At 45.7% G+C, this 22735-nt stretch overlaps 1 protein-coding gene and 1 non-coding gene across 2 annotated transcripts in view; one reads left to right on the top strand and one right to left on the bottom strand.

Annotated features, from left to right (window-relative positions):
• Positions 1 to 2451: 2451 nt before the first annotated feature.
• Positions 2452 to 2582, bottom strand: LOC135268941 (small nucleolar RNA SNORA24). Its single transcript, XR_010337274.1, has one exon. It is a non-coding gene; the product is annotated as a small nucleolar RNA SNORA24 (small nucleolar RNA).
• Positions 2583 to 15313: 12731 nt separating this feature from the next.
• Positions 15314 to 22735, top strand: part of RAB7A (RAB7A, member RAS oncogene family) — a 79389-nt gene continuing 71967 nt past the window's right edge. The window contains exon 1 of the mRNA XM_012435380.2: positions 15314 to 15524. The gene's annotated coding sequence lies outside the window, so the exon portion shown is untranslated. The remainder of the gene's footprint in view (positions 15525 to 22735) is intronic.

The raw sequence follows: 22735 nt of genomic DNA, 5'->3' as shown, positions 1-22735 counted from the left end.
GGGCAAGCGGCCCCATTTCCCAGCAGCCCCGTGAGCTCAGTGTGGCAGGGGGCAGCTCTGGGGCTCAAGCCCACTAGGGTAGCCCATTGGTCCTGGCGTTATCGCCTGTCCTTTCTCAGGCCACTTGCTCTTCCCATCTGTGTCAGTCCATTTGCGCCACTGTAAAGAAATACCTGAGTCTGGGTAATTGGCTCAGAGTTCTGCAGGCTGCACAGGAAGTGCGGTGCCAGCATCTGCTTCTGCTGAGGCCCTGAGGAAGCTCCCAATTGTGACAGAAGGCCAAGGGGGAGCAGGAATGTAATGCGAGAGAGGAAGCAAGGAGGTGCCATGTTCTTTTAAACAACCAGATCTTGCCGGGCGCGGTGGCTCAAGCCTATAATCCCAGCACTTTGGGAGGCTGAGGCGGGTGGATCACAAGGTCAAGAGATTGAGACCATCCTGGTCAACAAGGTGAAACCCCATCTCTACTAAAAATACAAAAATCAGCTGGGCATGGTGGTGTGCGCCTGTAATCCCAGCTACTCAGGAGGCTGAGGCAGGAGAATTGCTTGAACCCAGGAAGCGGAAGTTGCAGTGAGCCGAAATCACACCATTGCACTCCAGCCTGGGTAACAACAGTGAAGCTCCGCCTCAAAAAAAACAAAAAACAAAAAACAAAAAAACAACCAGATCTTGTGTGAACTCAAGGAGATTAACTCATTCATTACCAGAAGGAGGGCAGCAAACCATTCATGAAGGATAAACATCCCCCATCAGACCCCATCTCCAACACTGTGGATTACATTTTAACATGAGATTTGAAGGGAACAAACATCCAAACAATAGCATCATCTATCCAAAGCTGTCAATGGGGTAGAAACTGTCATCCTCATCCCACAGGAGGAGGAACTGAGGCTACATTTTTTTATTTTTTTGAAATGGTGTCTCTCTTTATTTCCCAGGCTGGAGTGCAGTGGCACAATCTTGGCTTACTGCAACCTCTGCCTCCTGGGTTCAAGCAGTTCTCCTGCCTCAGCCTCCCAAGTAGCTGGGACTACAGGCACGCACCACCACGCCCAACTAGTATTTTGTGTGTGTGTGTGTGTGTGTGTGTGTGTGTGTGTGTGTGTGTGTATTTTTAGTAGAGTCAGGGTTTCACCATATTGGCCAGGCTGGTCTTGAACTCCTGACCTCGTGATCCACCCACCTCAGCCTCCCAAAGTGCTGAGATTACAGGTGTGAGCCACTGTGCCTGGCCCTATATTTTGTTGTAAGAATTCTTCAGATGCAAGTGACAGAAATCCTACTTGAGTTGGCTTGTTTTTCTTTGTTTGTCCCATAGAAAAGAAAGCCCAGGGAAGTAAGAGTAAAGGAGAGAGAGGAGTGAGTAAAGAACTGAGTGAAGGAGGAAAAGCGAAGACAAGATCGAGTGTCATCAAACTGGCTGCAGAGTCTCAGCAAACATGGTTGTTGGGTTTGAGCTGCCAGATCAAATATAGGATGCCTGGTTAAATTTGAATTTTAGATGAACGCAAAGAATTTTTTTTTTTTTTTTTTTTTTGAGACAGAGTCTCACTCTGTCGCCAGGCGCCAGGCTGGAGTACAGTGGCACAATCTCAGCTCACTGCAACCTCTGCCTCCCGGGTTCAAGCAATTCTCCTGCCTCAGCCTCCTGAGTAGCTGGGACTACAGGCACACACCACCATGCCCAGCTAATTTTTGTATTTTTAGTAGAGACAGGGTTTCACCATGTTGGCCAGGATGGTCTTGATCTCTTGACCTCGTGTTCCGCCCGCCTCGGCCTCCCAAAGTGCTGGGATTACAGGCTTGAGCCACTGCGCCCGGCCGCAAAGAATGTTTTAATACAAGTATTTGTATTCACTAATTCTGATAACCTAGATGAGACATCTCCAGGGAGGTCATGCTGAACAGTCTCTTGGGAAGAGGAAAAGTAAAAGATATTAATCCTCAGTTCCTTTCTGAATCCTCAGTCTTGCTGGTCAGAGTTTACTCATGGGAATGTTCACTCCCCACATTTCTATGTCATATTACCTGGCTCATCTGGGCAGTCACTGGAGAAGCCAAAGCCTCTGAGTCCACTCAGGCTGGACCTGGGCACTGATGTTGCTGCAGCTGCCGCTGAGGCAGCCCCCGGGTGCAGCTGTGACTTTCCATTCAGCAAGTGGTGAAGGCCTAAAAGTGGGGTTGGGGGCCTAAGAGGGAGTGGGAGGGGAGCAGATAGCTTCTGAAATGGCTGAATGTGGGTGCCCAAAATTGTGTCACTCAGACAAGTCTCTTTTCATTTCCTCGTTTTCCTCTATTTTGACTTGGATTCTGCTATGGTCTGAATGCTGGTGCCCCTTCCCAAAATTTCTATGTTGGAACTCCTTTTTTTTTTTCTAGAAACATTTGAACAATAGTTTAGAAAAGTTTGCCCAATAACCTGGAACCCTCCAGGTTTTTAATGGTGAAGAATGTTACTTGTACAGGTCAGAATCTGATACCAATGAAATGGTGACAGCTTTGTCAATAAACAAGAATATGCTCTTCCACGGCTAGAAAGGGCGACTGACACAGCTGACAGGTTCCAAAGATACATGGAGACTACATTGGAACTTAACCATCAAGGTGATGGTATTAAGATGGTATTAATCACCTTTGGGAGGTGATTAGGGCTCTACCCTCATGAATGAGATCAGCGGCTTTACAAAGGGCTTGAGGGAACCTGATCATCCTTCCCGCTCCCTCTGCTGTGGGAAGACTCAGCCAGAATGCACCATTTTGGAAGCAAAGAACAAGCCCTCACCAGACATTGAATCTTCCAGTGCTTCGATCTTGGACTTCTCAGCTGCCAGAACTGTGAGGAATAAATTTCTATTGTTTAGCCGGGTGCAGTGGCTCAAGCCTGTAATCCTAGCCCTTTGGGAAGCTGAGGCTGGCAGATCACCTGAGGTCAGGAGTTCAAGACCAGCCGGGCCAACATGGTGAAACCCCGCCTCTACTAAAATACAAAAATTAGCCAGGCATGATGGCAGGTGCCTGTAATCCCAGCTACTCAGGAGGCTGAGACGGGAGAATTGCCTCAACCTGGGAGATGGTGGTTGCAGTGAGCTGAGATCGCACCACTGCACTCCAGCCTGGGCAGCTGAGCGAGACTCAATCTCAAAAACAGAAAAAATTTCTATTGTTTATAAATGACCCTGTCTAAGGCATTTTGTTACAGCAGCAGGCATGGCAAAAGACAGCTTCACTCTCACATAGGTTCTCTCAAGGAGATGAGAAGTCCACCAACAATTCTAGACATGCTTTAATCTGTCTTCATGCTCCTTCCATCCTAAAAAAATCCACTGAGTGTTATTGGCCCCGATTGCCCTGGATGTGGTCAACTGCCCCTCTTCCAAAAGAGTCACTGTGGGCAGAGGGGTGCAATGCAGCCTGTGTGCAGGAAGGCTCTAGAAAGCAGTTGTGGCTAGTGTGGCACAAGGAAGAGGAAGGATAGGAGATTACGTGTTCGTGTGATGTGTGGTTGTCTTCCTGTGGGTGTTCCTCCAGCCACACACACAGAACTGGGAGCTCCTGGTGCACTGGTTCATCTCTGGGTCCCTATGGTCATACTCTGGAAGTTAAAATTGATGTATTCAGTTTTGAATAAATGAATAGACAAACCTTCATTTCCTTTATAGCACCTAATAAAAAAGTGCTTCAAGTCACCACATGAAATTTATCTCACCTGGCAATGGATATGTAATGTCAGTTATTCCTTTGTAATGTAAAGGAGCACTTTATTTATTTGTTTTTAAGTTTGTTGGTTGTTTATTTTAAGAGATGGAATGTTGCTACATTGCCCAGGATGGACTCAAACTCCTGGGCTCAAGTGATCCTCCTGCCTCAGCCTCCGGAGTAGCTGGGACTACAGGTACGTGCCACTGCATCTGGCTGAAGGAGTGCTTTATAAATCACTTTCACATCTGATTCTCACAAGAACTCAGAGGTAGGATTTATCATCACCATTTTATTTATTTATTTATTTATATTTTTTTGAGATGGAATCTCACTCTGTCACTCAGGCTGGAGTGCATTGGTGTGACCTTGGCTCACTGCAACCTCTGCCTCCTGAATTCAAGTGATTAGCCTGCTTCAGCCTCCCAAGGACAACAGGCAGGCACCACTACACCTGGCTAATTTTTTTTGTATTTTTAGTAGAGATGGGGTTTCACCATGTTGGACACGGCTGGTCTCAAACTCCTGACCTCAGGTGCTCTGCCCACCCGGCCTCTCAAAGTGCTGGGATTACAGGTGTGAGCCACCATACCTGGCCCATTTTATTATTTTACTTTTGAGACACAGTCTTGCTCTGTTGCCCAGGCTGGGTATAGTGGCACCATCTTGGCTCACTGCAACCTCTGTCTCCCAGGTTCAAGTGATTCTCTTGTCTCAGCCTTCTGAGTAGCTGGGATTACAGGTCTGTGCCATCACATCTGGCTAATTTTTGGATTATTATTATTATTATTTTTGAGACGGAGTTTTGCTCTTGTTGCCCAGGCTGGAGTGCAGTGGTGCAGTCTCTGCTCACTGCAATCTCTGCCTCCCGAGTTCAATTGATTCTCCTGCCTCAGTCTCCCGAGTAGCTAGTACTACAGGTGTGCACCATCATGCCCTGCTAACTTTTGTATTTTTAGTAGAGATGGGGTTTGCCATTTTGGCCTGGCTGGTCTCAAACTCCTGACCTGGGGTGACCTGCCCACCCTGGCCTCCCAAACTGCTAGGATTACAGGTGTGAGCCACCGTGCCTGACCATATCACCACCATGGGAAGTGAGGATACTGGGGCCCAGAGAGCTCAAGTGAATTGCTCTGACACAGGCGCTCAGACTGAATGCTGAAGATCAGGAGAAGTTACCAAGGATAAAAGACTATGGTGCAGCATGTTGGGACAGCCAGCCAGTGACTTCTGGATTAATAAAAACTGCCAAGAAGAAAACCTTGGAAAAGCTGTCCACTTTATTTATTTATTGAGATGGAGTCTCGCCCTATTGCCCAGGCTGGAGTGCAGTGGCGTGATCTCAGTTTACTGCAAACTTCGCCTCCCGAGTTCAAGCAATTCTCTGCCTTAGCCTCCCAAGTAGCTGGGATTACAGGCGCCTGCCACCACACTCAGCTAATTTTTGTATTTTTAGTAGAGATGAGGTTTCACCATTTTGGCCAGGCTGGTGGTCTTGAACTCCTGACCTTGTGATCCACCTGCCTCAGCCTCCCAAAGTGCTGGGATTATAGGCATGAGCCACCACGCCTGGCCAAAATTGTCCATTTTAAAGCAGCAAAACCTAGCTAGGCACAGTGGCTCATGCCTGAAATTCCAGCAATTTGGGAGGCCAAGGTGGGAGGATCACTTGAGCCCAGGGGTTAGAGACCATCCTGAGCAACATAGCAAGACCTCCATTTCCACAAAAATTTAAAAATTAGCTTGGTATAGTAGTTCCAGCTACTTGGGAAGCTGAGGCAGCAGGATCGCTTGACGTCAGGAGTTTGAGTCCAGGCTGGGTCACACAGTGAGACCCTATCTCTACCAAAAGACAAAAAAAAATTAACCAGGCATGGTGATGCACCTGTGTTTCCAGCTACTTGGGAGGCTTAGACAGGAGAATCACTTGAGCCTAGGAGGTTGAAGCTGCAGTGAGCTATGATCATAGTACTTGCACTCCAGCCTGGGTGACAGAGCAAGACCCTGTCTCAAAAATAAATAAATACATAAAGAATAATAAAATAGGCTGGGCGTGGTGGTGGCTCATGCTTGTAATCCCAGCATTTTGGGAGGCCAAGGCGGGTGGATCATGAGGTTAGGAGATCAAGACCAATCTGGGCAACATGGTGAAATTCCCCCTCTACTAAAAATACAAAAATTAGCCGGGAGTGGTGGTGGGTGCCTGTAGTCCCAGCTACCCAGGAGGTTGAGGCAGGAGAATGGCTTGAACCTGGGAGGCGGAGGTTGCAGTGAGCTGAGATTGCACCATTGCACTCCAGCCTGGGCAACAGAACAAGATTCCATCTCCAAATAAATACATAAATAAATAGTAAAGTAGCAAAATCCAGAGAACTTTACAAATCATGCAAAGCGGTGTCAGAATAATTCAATATTTTTCTCTGCTTTAAATTGCTCAATCATGTGTTGACATTTGTCAATGCCCAGTAGGGTGCTGGGGACATTGAAGCAGATCAGAGCAGCTCCTGGACCTGGAAGAGCCCCCAGTTTAGATGATAAATAAACAGCCAGAGAGCCACATCAGGGGTCTACCAGGGCTACTAGGTTCACTGTGGGAAAAGAGGAGAAAAGGGCAGTGGCCAGAAAAGGCTCTGCTGTACAAACAACTTGTGAAGGGAGACACATCGCACACACATACACAAACACACACACTCCCCACCCCCCAGCTTAAAACGTTCCAGAGGGTTTCTTATCACATGTGGTATAAATTTGCAAGGCCTTGCTATGACCTGTGAGACCCTATATGGCCTAGGTTTGTACATTGCTCCCACCTCAACTCTTTCTTTTTTTTTTTTTTTTTTTTGAGACGGAGTTTCGCTGTTGTTAGCCAGGCTGGAGTGCAATGGCATGATCTCGGCTCACCGCAACCTCCGCTTCCTGGGATCAAGCAATTCTCCTGCCTCAGCGTCCCGAGTAGCTGGGACTACAGGTGCGCACCACCATGCCCAGCTAATTTTTGTATTTTTAGTAGAGACGGGGTTTCACCTTGTTGACCAGGATGGTCTTGATCTCTTGACCTCATGATCCACCCGCCTCGGCCTCCCAAAGTGCTGGGATTATAGGCGTGAGCCACCGTGCCCAGCCCCCACCTCAACTCTTTCTACTCTCTCCCTCGCTCACTCTGCTCCAACCGTGCTGGCTTCCTTGTTGTTCGTTGAGCAGGACACCTTTTTCTGCACAAAGCTTTTACCCTTGCCATGCCTTCTACCTGTAATATTTTCTGCTCAGGTATTTCAAAAGGCTGGCTCCGTGTCAGCAGGTCTCTGTTAAAATGTTACCTCCAGTGGGGTGCAATGCCACCTACCCGTTGTCCCAGCTACTTGGAGGCCGAGACAAGAGGATGGATGGCTAGAAGCCAGGAGTTCGAGGCAGCAGCACACTCTAATTGTGCCTGCGAATAGCTTTGCACTCCAGCCTGGGGACCATAGTAAGATTCTGTCTCCAAAAAAAGTCATTTCCTCAGAGAGACCTTCCTGGCCACCTCTGTCTAAGTCACCTCTCCTCACCTTCACCTCCATCACTGTTCTGCAACACTGTTTTATTGTCTGCATCTCATTGATCACATTACGGATTTTTTTTTTTTTTTTTTTTTTTTTGAGACGGAGTCTCGCTCTTGTTACCCAGGCTGGAGTGCAATGGCGCGATCTCGGCTCACCGCAACCTCCGCCTCCTGGGTTCAGGCAATTCTCCTGCCTCAGCCTCCTGAGTAGCTGGGATTACAGGCACGCGCCACCGTGCCCAGCTAATTTTTTTGTATTAGTAGAGACGGGGTTTCACAATGTTGACCAGGATGGTCTCGATCTCTCGACCTCGTGATCCACCCGCCTCGGCCTCCCAAAGTGCTGGGATTACAGGCTTGAGCCACCGCGCCCGGCCTTTTTTTTTTTTTTTTTTTTAATGGAGTCTTGCTCTGTTGCCCAGGCTGGAGTGCAGTGGTGCGATCTCAGCTCACTGCAACCTCCGCCTTCCAGGTTCAAGCGATTTTCCTGCCTCAGCCTCTCGAGTAGCTGGGACTACAGGTGCCCACCACCATACCCAGCTAATTTTTTTTGTATTTTTAGTAGAGATGGGGTTTCACCATCTTGGCCAGGCTGGTCTTGAATTTCTGACCTCATGATCTTCCCGCCTCAGCCTCCCGAAGTGCTGGGATTACAGGCATGAGCCACTGTGCCCGATGATCACATTATGGATTTTTTTTTTAGAAAAACTTAAAATATTTAATAGTTAATTATATATCAAGGTTGAAACTTCAACATATATAAACTTACGTCCACAGAAAAACCTAGCTCCCTTTCCTGTCCCATTTTCAGATGTAGTATAGTGGCTTTGTGCTATGTCAACTAAGCTACATTTACCAGAATTCTCTAACAGCAGTGATTTTTTTTTTTTTTTTTTTTTAGACAGTCTCACTCTGTTGTCTAGGCTGGAGTGCAATGGTACAATCTTGGCTCACTGCAACCTCCACCTCCTGGGTTCAAGCAATTCTCCTGCCTCAGCCTCCCAAGTAGCTGGGATTACAGGTGCCCGCCACCACGTCTGGCTACTTTTTTTTGTATTTTTTAAGTAGAGACGAGTTTTTGCCATGTTGGCCAGGCTGGTCTTGAACTCCTGACCTCAGGTGATCCACTCGCCTCAGCCTCCCATAGTGCTAAGATTACAGGCATAAGCCATCATGCCCGGCTGATATTTTTAATACTCTGAAGGTCATGCAGCATGCCAGGCAATGGGGCAGCTCATACATTGTGTCACTAGACTTGTTGGCAAAGGGTGCCAACCCAGAAGTGCATCTCCTACAGCCCCCACCAGCTCTCCTCCTTTGGCTTCTCTGAATCCTGGCCCAAGTACGTGTGCAGCTCTGGATGAAAAGTGTTGGGTTCTGCTGCTGCTCACCCATTCATGGCACTGAACTTAGAAGTGATGAGAGACAGATAAGGCTCCCAGTTGGTCCTCATGGGTGGCTCTTGTTATCCTCATTGGGCCCAGTGTGTCATTATTCTGATTCACATCCAGCTTTTATTCCTCAATGCTGGTATAACTGATCTGAAGTGGCTGATGTTGGGCTCAACACTAGACACAGAAGCAACAGCCTGTGTAGACTTTCTACCAACTCCCACAATTCAGTAAGTTCTAACCCCTTCCATTAATTCCTCACTCTCATCACTCACAGTGCTTCTACTTCTCTGATTTTAATTGATATACCAGATAACCACTTTTTTTTTCAGATAACCATTTTTATTAGTTGCCGAAGTGTGTCCTTACTCTTCACTTTTTAAAGCATATGATATATACTCTTCTGCATCTGGCTTTATCATGTAACAATATCTCTTGGAGATCTTTCCATACCAATATATGGAGAATTCTCATTTTTTTTTTATAGTTGCATAGTATTCCATTGTCTAGATGTACCGGACTTTTTCACCAGTTCCCCATTGATAGAAATTCTAACGAAAATTGTGCACGCATGCGCCCGTGTGTGTATGTGTTTATACATTGTGTACCACACTAAGTAGTAAGGGTCTTGACATCAGGGGCCTTGTTTTTCTCGTGTCCTTAGAACCTAACAAAGCCTAGCACATAGCAGATTCTCAGTAAATCATTTTTGAAAGAACTGACCTGTAGTGAGGTACTTCTCCACTTTCTCTATGGGCAATCCTGTTCACACCCATTACTTTCATTTCCATCTACTCTGTCTTTTTTTTTTTTTGAGACGGAGTTTCACTCTTATTACCCAGGCTGGAGTGCAATGGCGCGATCTCAGCTCACCGCAACCTCCGCCTCCCGTGTTCAGGCAATTCTCCTGCCTCAGCCTCCTGACTAGCTGGGATTACAGGCACGCACCACTGTGCCCAGCTAACTTTTTGTATTTTTAGTAGAGACGGGGTTTCACCATGTTGACCAGGATGGTCTCGATCTCTTGACCTCGTGATCCTCCCGCCTCGGCCTCCCAAAGTGCTGGGATTACAGGTGTGAGCCACCGCGCCCGGCCCGCATCTACTCTGTCTTTTATTTATTTATTTATTTTGAGATGGAGTCTTGCTCGGTCTCCTAGGCTGGAGTGCAGTGGCGTGATCGCTGCTCACCACCACCTCCGCTTCCTGGTTTCAAGCAATTCTTCTGCCTCAGCCTCCAGAGTAGCTGGGATTACAGGTGCACACCACCACATATGGCTAATTTTTGTGTGTGTGTTTTTAGTAGAGGGGTTTCACCATGTTGGCCAGGCTGGTCTCGAATTCCTGACCTCGTGATCCACCTGCCTTAGCCTCCCAAAGTGTTAGGATTACAGGTGTGAGCCACCGTGCCCAGCCCATTTCCATCTACTCTCAAATTTCTATTTTCAGCCCAGGCTACCCTGAAGAAACCCAACTTCCAACTCTGCCTTAGACCAAAATGTTTAACTGCTTCCTCCCTATCTCCACTTGGATGTCCACAGAAATCCTTTGTCTCAGCATTTCCAAAATTGAACTTCTCACTCCTAACCTCCTCCAACCTATCTGCTGTGCTTTGGATATGGTTTGTTTGTGCCCCCAAAATCTCATGTTGAAGTGTGATCCCAGGCCAGGTGCAATGGCTCATTCTTGTAATCTCAGCACTTTGGGAGGCTGAGGAGGGCAGATTACTTGAACTCAGGAGTTCGAGCCCAGCCTGTCCAACATGGTGAAACCCCGTCTCTATTAAAAATATAAAAATTAGCCGGGCATGGTGGCAGAGGCCTGTATGATGTCACCAAGGCTGATGCCATCATAGCTCACCGTAATCTCTGCCTGCCAGGCTCAATCAGTCCTCCCACTTCAGCCTCCTGAGTACCTGGGGGCCCCACCACACCTGGGTAATTTTAAAATTTTTTAGTAGAAATGAAGTCTTGCTATGTAGCTTAGGCTGGTCTGGAACTCTTGAGCTCAAGCAATCCTCCTGCCTTGGCTTCCTAAAGTGCTGAGATTACAGATGTGAGCCACAACTCCTGGCCTCAAGTATTCATTTACAGCGACACAAAATGCTATCCCTCTGTCCAGGGTCCAATGTCCTTCTCCCTCTGGCCTCTCAAGCTCATCCAAATAATACCAGGTCTCGCCCATGACCCATTTATTTCAATAAGTAACAATCCCTACCTTTCCCTCTGGACCCAACCTCACATCTAGTCCCAGCTTAGGCTTCCTCCCTGCTCACCTAGTCCCTGAACCTCCAGCCTCACCTCCTACAAGACACCAAGTTACTACAGCACTTTTAAAGCAGCTGCGATTGGCCAGGTGTGGTGGCTCATGCTTGTAATCCCAAGGTGGGTAGATCACGAGGTCAGGAGTTTGAGACCAGCCTGACCAACATGGAAAAACCCCCATCTCTACTAAAAACACAAAATTAGCCAGGCGTGGTGGCGTATGCCTGTAATCCCAGCTACTCAGGAGGCTGAGACAGGAGAATCTCTTGAATCCAGGAGATGGAGGTTGCAGTGAGCTGAGATCGCGCCACTGTACTCCAACCTGGGCAACAAGAGTGAAACTCCACCTCAAAAAACAAACAAACAAAAAAACCCAGCTGTGATCATGTCATTTCCCTGACAACTCTGGGATCTGTTCCCACCCACCTGTTCTACTGAAGGTGTTTTATACAACTCTTCCCTTCCCCTTCATTTTGTATAGGTCCTATTCTGGTTTATCTATTGCTATGTAAAAAAGCACCCCAGAACACAGCTTAAAACACAAATTCTTAACAACTCATGGTTCTGTAGGTTGGCTGGGTTCAACTATAAGGTAATTTTTACTTAGGACCTCTTGTGTGGTTGCAGTCAGCTTTTGGCTGGAGCTGCAGTCATTTGAAGCCTCGCCGTGGCTTGATGTCCCAAATGGCTCAGTTACATGGCTAGCAGATGATGCTGGCTGCTGACTGAGAGGTCAGCTGGGACTATTGACAGGAGTGTCTATGCATGGTTTGGGCTTCTCACAGTATGGAGGCTGTTTTTTTGAGAAGGAGCTTCTACTACTTAAGCATTTCAAGAGCTCTGGGCAAAAGCTGTAAGGCTTCATGTGATCTAGCCTTGGAAGTCATAGGATGTCATTTACGCTACATTCTACCAGTCAAACAAGTCACCAGCCCAGATTCAAAGGGAGGGAAGACGACTCCACATCTAAAAGAAAGGAAGAGCAAAGAACTTGCCACCATCTTTAATCTACCATGGTGAACCTTCTGGATACAAATTATTTCTATTTCTTCCAGGTTCAAAATATAAGGTAAATCCTCACTGAACATCATCCATAGGTTCTTGAAAACTGCAACTTCAAGTGAAATAATGTATGACGAAATAAATTTTCTTATAGGTTAACTGATAGGAACAATAGTTAAGTTTCTACATCATATTTCTGGGCACAAATACATCACCAAACGTATAAATAATGCTCAAAACACGTATTTTTTGTTTGTTTGCTTTGAGACGAAGTCTAGCTTTGTCGCCGAGGCTGGAGTACAGTGGTGCAATCTCGGCTCACTGCAATCTCCACCTCCTGGATTCAAGTGATTCTCCTGCCTCAGTCTCCCCAGTAGCTGGGATTACAGGCACATGCCACCACACCTGGCTAATTTTTGTACTTTTAGTAGAGACGGGGTTTCACTATGTTGGCCAGGCTGGTAAAGACCAAAATACTTCTAATATTAAATATTAAAGTAAATGTGAACTATATATACATTTAAGACAGATTAATGAAAATGGGCAAGATAAGTATTTATCCAATTATTCCATCTCAGGGTCACAGGTGGCCAGAATCTATTCTGGAAGCTCAGGACAGGAACCAACCCTGTACAGGATGCCATCCCATTGCACACAGGTGTGTGTACACACACACACACACACATGCACATGTACTCAAACTGGGACAATTCAGACACGCCAATTCGCCTAAAGGGCACATCTTTGGAATGTGGGAGGAAACCAGAGGAACCAAGGAAAACACAGACATGGGGAAGAGTGCTAACTACACAGACAGGGGCCCCAGCCAGGAATCATTTTTTCTTCATCAATGTTATAACTGAAATGATGTTATTGGAGGACCTGCTCTACTTAACTCCTTCCAAGGACCCTGAAAGTCTCAATCCCAATACGTCATTGGCTCAAAATGGGTCCTGTCATGCAAATCAGGTCAAGGTGTGATGAGTTCCTCAGATATAATTCCTTAAGAACAGTTCTGAGTACTGTTCCTCTGAAGGTCTGTGAGCTAGAGGCGTTATCTGCTCTCCACAGACCCAGCATACAGAACATAAGCAGAGTAGACACTTCTGTTCAAAAGGGGGAAAAACAGGAGTGATAGCTGCCACTGGGTCATAGTATTTCTGAAATCCAGCCAGGTACATGATGCCAGTTTCTTGATTCGAGTCCCCTCCTGCTCCCTGGGAATGATTATCTGTAGCTCCTGGCTCTACCTTCTTGGCTCATATAGGTTTCTTCTAAGTCATCCTTTCTTTCCCACAGGAAATACCCCATGTTTGCATCTGAATAGCCTTCTCAGAAGTCCTCTTAGAAGGCTGGGGGCCCACATGTCCCATTTTAGGTTTGCGCTCTGCCTTTTCTGGTATAGTAGTTGTCCCTTGCTATCTGTGGTGGATTGGTTCTAGGACTTGGATACTCAAATCCTGCAGTTGGCCCTGCCAAACCTGGGGATGAGGACTACTGCGTTCCTAGTTGCTACTTTATCTTCAAGCCTAGAATTTTGATTGGCTGCAGAATGGGATGGAATTATTATAACTCTTGACCTTCGAAACTATTTTCAGTTTCCATTCCCTTGAATACTCTGTAAATTGTACATATTGAGCACCTACTATACCCTAACACTGTTTCAAGAATCAGGGATTATCTTGGTGAATGAAACACAAAAATAGCTGCCCTTATGGAGCTGCCATTCTAGTGGGGAAGGCAGACACTATGCAAATAAGTGAGTAATGTAAGAGGAAAAACTTTGGGAGGCTGAGTTGGCAGGATTATTCAACACCAGGAGTTCAAGACTGCCTGAGTAACATAGTAAGACCTCCTCTATTACAAAAAAAAAAAAAAGGAGAAAGCAGTAAGGGAGATGGCAATTTTTTTGTGTGTGTTGCGGTGACAGAGAAAGGGACTTCAGTTTTAAATAGGGAAGGCTATTTTACTGAAAAGTTTACTTTAAAGTCAAGACCAGAGGAAAGTGAGGGAGTGGCTAAGCAGATACCTGGAGGGACAACTTTTCAAGCAGAGAAGTACAACTGCAGAGGTCTGATGTAGATATGTGCCTTCTCTTTTCTTTTTTATTTATCTTTTGGAAGAAACAGTCTTGTTATGTTGCCCAAGCTGGTCTCCAACACCTGGGCACATGCAAAGTGAAAGCAGAGAAAGAGTAGACTTACCCCAGAGGCAGATGGTATGCAAGGCCATTTCAGAATACACATAGAGAAAACAGGAGAATAGATTGTGAGGTTTTTGGGGAAAGAGCCAATTTTAGTTGAAAAAGTAGGGGAAACCCCAGACATTGTACCATCTCAGGCTTGAGACTGCTCTCCTAGCTCCTAAGATTTTTTTTTTTTACCCAGACCATTCAACTCCTGAAATCTTATCAGGAAGCTGCTGACCACCAGCTTCAGGTGTTTCTATCTATTGGGAGACTGCCTTTCCCCAGTTCTGGCTGCAACAACCTATTGTTTTAGAGTGACAGCTTAACAACCACCTGACCACTACTTGATGGTTGTCTCACATTGCTGGTGGGGGAATGGCCCATCTCCTGCCCTGCTCAGGTCTGACTACTTATCTACCGTAACAGTTGCAAGGTTTTTAGATGGAACAATTGAAAGAATGGAGTTTGAATGAACCAAGATAAGAAATGACTATGAAAGTGCATTGTTGAAGATGTGGACAAAAGTTCTGAGTGGATCCTGATGTGTTCAGATGAGGCTGGTGCTTGCGAGGCTGCTCCATGCTTGCAAGAGGAGTTCTACTAGGTCCATCTTTGTCACATCTTCTTTAAGACTAAGTTCAGAGAGGCTTAGCTATTTTTCCATTTTCGTGGGCTCTCTCCTCTGCCAGCCAAAGTGTCTTTCTTTTAAGTGTCTCTATCACCGAGCCACACAATTGCTGTAGTCATTTACAGTCTACTAGAAGGATAACACACATTGGCATCAGACAGACCTTGGTTCAAAACCCTGCTCCACCAGTTTCTGTGTTGAGCTAGACCAACTGACCTGATATGCTGGGTCTCAGTTCCTTATTTGTAAAATGGTGCTAATAATCTTTGCTTAAGTGGTTAAAGTAAGGATAAATGATGTCTTCCGAAGAAGGACACAACTGGAATGGCCAGTTTACCCCTCGTCCTCTCTTCGCCGGCATTCTTTATTCTGGAGTAAGGAGGGATGGCTGAGGGAATCCGTCTGTGGGTCCAACATGGCGCCGTCCTGCTCCTTGTACAAGCCTCAAAGATGGGGACAATCATCTGGGGGCAGACATGTTTGTAGCACGTGACCCAGGCTCAGGCCCGAAGCAGCCGGAACGTGAACGTGACGCAAGGTTGAGACGGGACTCCTCCTCCTCGCTCTGGCGTCGAGCGTCTCGTGACAGGTACTTCCGCTCGGGGCGGCGGCGGTGGCGGAAGTGGGAGCGGGCTTGGAGTCTTGGCCATAAAGCCTGAGGCGGCGGCAGCGACGGAGTTGGCGGCTTGGAGAGCTCAGGAGAGTTCGCTGGAACAGGAGCTTGGACCTCCCCACTTTTGTCCTCCGTTGAGTCTCCTCCTCGGCGGGAGCCCTCGCTACGCGCCCGGCCCAGAGCCTCCAGCGCAGCGGCCGCGGTAAGCAGCGGGCCCAGCCCGGCCGGCGGCCTGGCCCCATCCCCCTCTTCAGCCCCTTGGTCGCCAGGGCCTCGCGTCCTCCCTGTCCTCCTGGGCAGACTCCTGGCCCAGCCCTGGCCTCGCGGGGAAACTCGGCATCGCTCGGGTCCCCGGAGCAGGCCCGGACCCCGCCCGGCTTGGAGAGGTCGGAGGTCGTCGGGTGTGACCTCTGGCGGGGTTGCCGACCCCGGCCGCCAGTCTCGGACGCTCTATTTACTGTTGGTGTCGATCTCAGAGACCCGAGAGGATTCCCTGACTTGGGCTGCCCTGCGCCGCGGCAGGACGCGCTAGCCGGTGGAGTTCCTTAGCGCGGCGAGCCGGAGGGTGTCGGAGCCCACCCTGCCGGCCGCTGTGCCCACCTGGCGGGCATGGGTCACAGGCGCTTGGGCCGAGCCGCGCGTTCCTCTCCGGCTCTTCAGTTGAACAGCCTGACCCTGTTAGTGGGAGAGGTTTCCTGACGGCAACTGAGTCAAGGCAGTAAGTCAGGTCACGTGCGCTGGGCTCGGCTTGATACTTGTGTACATTGAAGTGCCTCTGGCGCTGGGAGACGGGGAGCTTTTTGTCCTAGGCATGTTACGGTAAATCCTGAGGTAAGTTTTTCAACTCATTTGAGGAAAGATGGTAGTTGGATGTAGAGTTGTGTTTCCATTCCGATCGTGTTGGGGGCCTCTTTCTGCATTCATTTTAGTCTTGTTACCTAATGGTTCATAAGGGGAATATTGAGAATACGGACAGCAAGCATTTGAGTTTTTATTGTATGCTAGGCAGCGTGGCAAGACCTTTTAACAGATCATTATGCTTACCCTTTGTTGAAAGAAAACATAAATCTTCTGAAGTACCACTGTTGTGCCCACTTAACAGAGTGGGAAGTTGAAGAACAGAGAGGTTAAGTCATTTGACCAAGGCCACACAGCTAATAAGTTATGAAGCAGAGTTTCAAGCCTAGGCAGTCAGAGTCCAGAGCAGTGTATTCAATTTCTAGGTTATACTGCTTTCACGTGCCCCCGAAGCTTGGTGGTTTATCTTTTGCCACCTGGTATCTGTACCTCCCTGCCTCCCACCGCCTCCTTTCTTTCTATTGATGTCATTCGAAAGTCTTTCTGGTAGCATCAGTTCTACCTTAAAGCTATAAGAAATGCCATTTGCGACTTATCATGCATGTTGTAGTGCACTATCACCGAATTAGGAGCTCTTTAATACTGGCAGGGTACTTAATTGAGGTTTGAAAAATTTCGCACGTAGGCCTGGCAAGCCTTCTTCGTGAACCTTTCTTACAACCTTAGTTGATGGCTGTCCAGCCAGTTGGTTCTTTCCTGTTGAAAATACTGCATCTTTGGTTTCCTAAAGAACAGGCTCTTGTCTCTTCCTTGTGACTTAAGCAGCTGATGAGGCACATGATTTCTCATCCATGGATTAATAAAATCTCCTCTTAGTGTGTTTCTCTCTTCAAACTTGGGAAGTTTGTTCAGATTTGAGTTTAAGAACTGGAAGGTGAGTTAGGAGTACTTTTGAAGGGACTGGCTAAGCTAAAGCTTAGTGTTCACAATCCTGTTGTATTCAAATGTGTCCTTTTTTAAAAATTTTGCTACCCAGCCTAAAATATTTAAGTGAGTAATAAGTACTGTAGCTTTATATAATGTTTGAGTTTAGAGGAGAGTAATGATAGACACCTTTTTATTCATTCATGAAGTATTTTGAGTATTCATTGAGTATCAGCAATGTATCAGGCATTGCGGGATATTGACTCAGGGAGATAGGCATGGTTCCTGTCCTCAAGGAATTTTTAAAAGGTGAATAATCTTGGCCAGAAATTCTGTTGTGGAATGATTTGGCGGTAGAACTCCAGGCTTTTTGAAAGAGTTATTTTCTCATCTCTGCCAGTGAATCAGTAGTAATCCAAAGGCTGGTGCTCTGGCTAACTTTAAGACTTTGTTAATTTTAACAACAGCATTTGTATATATGGCTTGCTCTCCAGAGAGTGTAGAAGATAATGTTACAGTTTCTAATTAATCTCATCTTTTAAAAAGTAACCTTCAGCACTCAACTTGTTTCTCTTTTTGCTCTAGTGGCATTTTATTTTATTTTTTTGAGATGGAGTTTCACTCTTGTTGTCCAGGGTGGAGTGCAATGGCGCAGTCTCTGCTCACCGCAACCTCTGTCTCCCTGGTTCAAGCAATTCTCCTGCCTCAGCCTCCTGAGTAGCTGGGATTACAGGCATGCACCACCATGCCTGATTAATTTTGTATTTTTAGTAGACATGGGGTTTCTTTGTGTTGGTCAGGCTGGTCTCGAACTCCTGACCTCAGGTGATCTGCCCACCTCAGCCTCCCAAAGTGCTGGGATTACAGGTGTGAGTCATCTTGCCTGGCCAACTCTAGTGGCATTTTTTGTTCACTCAAGAGGTAGTCTGTGTCACTGCCATTAACGTTGCACTGCAATATCTTTGAGCAAAGATACATTTGGCATGCTGGATTTTTTTCTTCAGCTGGGAAGAAAGTTTAATGTAGCACTGATACTGTACCAGCCATAGTTTCAGTACCATTCTAGGTAGAAAAGCTGTGCTGCTCTATCTTCCACAACTTTCTAGATTCCCTTCTTTAAGAGATTTGGATTTTACATTTGTGGTAGAACATTAGTAAACAGAAGGGCGGAATACAGAAAATACTTTAAAAATAGTTTTATTAGTATAACCTTCTAGGTAGTTAGCAACCACTTGGGGCAATTTTGTTTTTCTTTTTTTTGTGCCAACTGTGCCTAAGCTCCCAAACCCTGTAATCAGAGAACAATGCTTGATAGTAAAGTGTGGCTTTGAATCAGTTTTCTGACCCTACTGCCAAGTGAGGCCAAAAAGTTTTGCTTATTTGATTAGCTTTGAATATGTCCTCAAAGAGATCTTCACTAATAACGTTTTTGCTCTTACATTTGGCATTAGCCTTTGTTTTTGTTTTTTTTTTTTTTTGAGACAGAGTTTCGCTCGTTACCCAGGCTGGAGTGCAATGGCGCGATCTCGGCTCACTGCAACCTCTGCCTCCTGGGTTCAGGCAATTCTGCCTCAGCCTCCTGAGTAGCTGGGATTACAGGCACGCGCCACCATGCCCAGCTAATTTTTTGTATTAGTAGAGACGGGGTTTCACCATGTTGACCAGGATGGCCTCAATCTCTTGACCTCGTGATCCACCCGCCTCGGCCTCCCAAAGTGCTGGGATTACAGGCTTGAGCCACCGCGCCCGGCCCTTGGCATTAGCCTTTGTATGCAGAGATGTAGCAAACACAGACCACACAAATATGACAGTTGTCTTATGCACATTCCTCTCTGGCATTTGACACAAATATTTTAGTTTTTCCTATGATAAAATATCTAACTCCCCATTCATATAATTAAACAAATACAGCTGAAATAGGTTTGACCAGATACTGGATTTGGAGCTGTAGGCAGGCTTTTCCTGGGGAGATAAGGTTTAGAAGTCCTCCTGAATAAGACTAAACAGAGGTTCCCCTTGGCACTAAATGTCTTCTTCTGAAGGCAACTGAAGCTCTAGAAATGAACTCCCCACCTCCCTGCGTATTTTTTAGCTGTTGGCTTTCTGTTGATGACTCTTAGCTCTCATCGTATTCTGGCATCCATTCCTTTGTGTTACTGCACGCTTATCTGTTAATATTATCTAATAGATCTCTATGCTCCTCTGCAGTTTGCTGCAGAAACATTGTGCAATGTGTTGATCTTTTCAGTTATTTGCTCTCACATCTTCCCTCTCTTCTGTTTTTCCGCTTACTCCATATGGCATTAAAGACAAAAAATAATTTGTATTTGTGTTTTAAAACTTATTTTTAAAACATTTCTTAATGGTGATTGTGGTCACTGCGATTTGTGAATCAGAGGTGAAAGTGATGTGGCGAGTGAAATCAAAACAGGCATTTTAGCAGTGTCTGTTGCCAGTTTCAATTTTAGTATCCGAGGCTGTGATTACAAGAACATATTTAAGAATAGCTACTTGCAAAATATCTCCTTGGGGGAGGAAGAAAGCTTGGAAATTGGTTCCAATGCTGACCTACAGTATTGGCCTTGTTCATTTGCTTGAAGATGTAGTACTTAATTCATGGGGTCTGGAGTCTCTGTTTTGGTGATTTCATCACTGCTGAGGAGATCAGTTTGCCCGATTCTGTTGTCCACTTCTGGTAGCTTGGAGCTGCCTACAGTTGGGACCAAGCAAATCCGAGGGAACCTATTAAGGGAAGCCTGGGAACAGGGCAGTTTAGGAATTCTCCAGCCTTGCTTGTCTCTTAGTTGGTCTTACTTGTATGGCTACTGCCAGAAAAAGGAAAGGTTCTCTCTTCTCCCTCAGCCTTTCCTTTCCAGCTTTGGTTCTTTCTCCTGGGCATTAACCATTTCAGAACAGGAGTCCTTTAAAAATTACTTAGTGAAATAAATAGTTGTATCATTTATTTCCAATATTGGAATATAAGTGTAATAAAAAGTTGGTTTCCATTTGATAAACTTTTTAGTTTGAATTATTTGAGAGTACATAGTTACAAAGCCGCTATGAATTAACCTTAAATAACCCAGCATAAACTTTATGAAAAATAGCATCCCTTGTATATGATATTCAGTCTGCCTACCAGCAGTTCTCCCATGCACTTACAGATAGGGGGATCCCTGAGATAACTACAGATCATCTAAAACCCACTCTTAAATCCTCTGACCTGCACCATGTTGGTGGTTGTTAAAAGAGCAGTAAGATTTTGTAGAAACCTTCCTACACAACATTTGCCTTTAAATGCTTTTTAATATTTCTGTGGTGCTTGTAGTTTACATTTGATTTTATTTGGTGCTCACAACTGTTCTGTGTATCTGCCTTAGATAGCTGAGGGTGGATGCTCTGGTGGCTCAGCTGGCATGTCAGTCTAGGTCTTTTAGCTCAGTGCTCTTTCTGATGTACCATCCTGCCTTTCCGTTGTACGCGAGTGCCCTAAAGACCACATCATTTCACGCCTTATAAAAGTGCTCATGCCTGTAATCCTAGCACTTTGGGAGGGTGAGGCGGGAGGATTGCTTGAGCCCAGGAGTTCAATACCAGTCTGGGCAACAAAGTGAAATCCCATCTCTACAAAGAAGAAGAAAAAAATTAGATGGGTATGGTAGTACACCTGTGGTTCCAGGTGTGTGGGAGGCCAAGATGAGAGCATTGCTTGATTCCAGGAGTTTAAGGCTGCAGTGATACGTGTTCATGCCATTGCACTCCAGCATGGGGGGGCAGAGCAAGACTCTGTCTCAAAAAAAAAAAAAGGAAAAAGAAAAGAAATTGAACTCTCCCCAAAAATGAGTGAGAATTTAACTGTGGAGGAGACTGGACACTCTTGGGTCTTGTGACATGTGATACTTCTCATAGTAGATACTGAATGAGGAGAAGCTAGGGATCATGGGAATAGCTGTATTTTTCAAATGTTTATTGGTAACAAGTGAGGAACCTGATGCATCCAGCTCCAGAGTAAGGTTTATTTGCCATGGTAACACTGGATAAGCACATTATTGCCTGTATTTTGAAGTAATTTATCATTTCTTTATTTTAGTAGACATACATATATACAGAAAAGTGCACAAATAAGTGAACAGCTTGGGGAATTTTTACAAACCCAAAGGCCCTCTTATATCTCCTTTAAGTCATTATCATCTCCTGATGCTTGGGTAGTGAGTCTTCTGATCTCTAGAACTGTAGACTAATTTTGCCTGATTTGGATTTTGTGTAAATGGAATCATACACTGTGTATTCTTCTCTATCTAGTTTCTTTGACTCAGTGTTGTTTGTGAGGCTTTATGTTGTTGTGTGCAGTTGTAACTGGAGTTTTCATTGCTCAGTAGTATTATGTGATATATCATAATGTATTTAAGTAAAAAGACTGAGTTTTAGGGTATGTGTCTGTATTCATTTGCTAGGGCTGCCATAACAAGTATCACAGATAGAGTGGCTTAAACAGACATTTATTTTCTCAATTCTGAAGGTTAGAAATCTGAGGTCAAACTGTTGGCAAGATTGGTTTCTTCTGAAGCCTCTTCTTGGTTTGTATATGACTGTCTTCTCTTCCCTATATCTTCGCATGATCTTTCCTCTGTATTGTCTGTGTCCTAATTCATTTAGGAGACCAGTCATATTGGATTGAGGCCCACCCTCATGACGTTACTTAACCTCAGTTACCTCTTTAAAGGCCCTGTCTCCAAATAAGTCACATTCTGAAGTATTGAGGATTAGGATTTCAAAATAAGAATTTCAGGTGGACACAGTTCAGTTCATAAAAAAAGTATTCTACTCTAGTCAGTATGGCCAGTTTTAAAAGTTGTACCAGCATGCACTCCCACAAGCAGTATATGGGAAGTCCAAATATTCCACATCCTTGCTAGCAGTTGTAACTTTTTGTCTTTTTAATATTAAGTTTTTCTGGTACAATCCATTTCTTTTTGGCACCATGGTATACCCTGTTTACTTACCACTGTAGGGGAAGCTCAAGGGGCTGGGGAAGGTGGTCCTGGGGTAAAATGTGTCATAGTTTGAGACTACCTCTTTTAAATGCTGCTTAAATCCATTGGAGTCAGAAGCAGAGGTTTGGCCAGGCACGGTGGCTGACGCCTGTAATCCTAGCACTTTGGGAGGCCAAGGCGGGCAGATCACTTGAGACCAGGAGTTTGAAATCAGCCTGGCCAACATGGTGAAACCCTGTGTCTACTAAAAATACACAAAATTAGCCAGGTGTGGTGGTGGGCACTTGCAATCCCAGCTATTTGGGAGGCTGAGACATGAGAATTGCTTGAGCCCAGGCGGTAGAGCTGAACCAGGGAGGTGGATGTTGCATGAGAATTGCTTGAACTCAGGAGGTGGAGCTGAGATCGTGCCACTGCACTCTAGCTTGGGCAACAGAATGAGACCCTGTCTTAAAAAAAAAAAAAAAAAAAAAAAAAACAAAGAAAGAAAAAGAAAGGAGAGCAGTGCTTTAGTCCAGTGAGTGAGCAGTTAGTCTTCCATAGTAGTGCATAGTTTATTACTTTTGTAGTCTGGAGTCCATTCCTGGTGGTGGAATTGACCTATAAAAGAATAATCTGTGGCCAGGTGCAGTGGCTCATGCCTGTAATCCCAGCACTTTGGGAGACTGAGGCGGGCGGATCACGAGGTCAAGAGATCAAG

The sequence above is a fragment of the Aotus nancymaae genome, unplaced genomic scaffold (assembly GCF_030222135.1).
Source record: "Aotus nancymaae isolate 86718 unplaced genomic scaffold, 86718_ANA_hifiasm-v0.15.2.pri h1tg000046l, whole genome shotgun sequence".
NCBI classification, from domain to species: domain Eukaryota; kingdom Metazoa; phylum Chordata; class Mammalia; order Primates; family Aotidae; genus Aotus; species Aotus nancymaae.
This window is presented reverse-complemented; position numbering and strand designations above follow the sequence as displayed.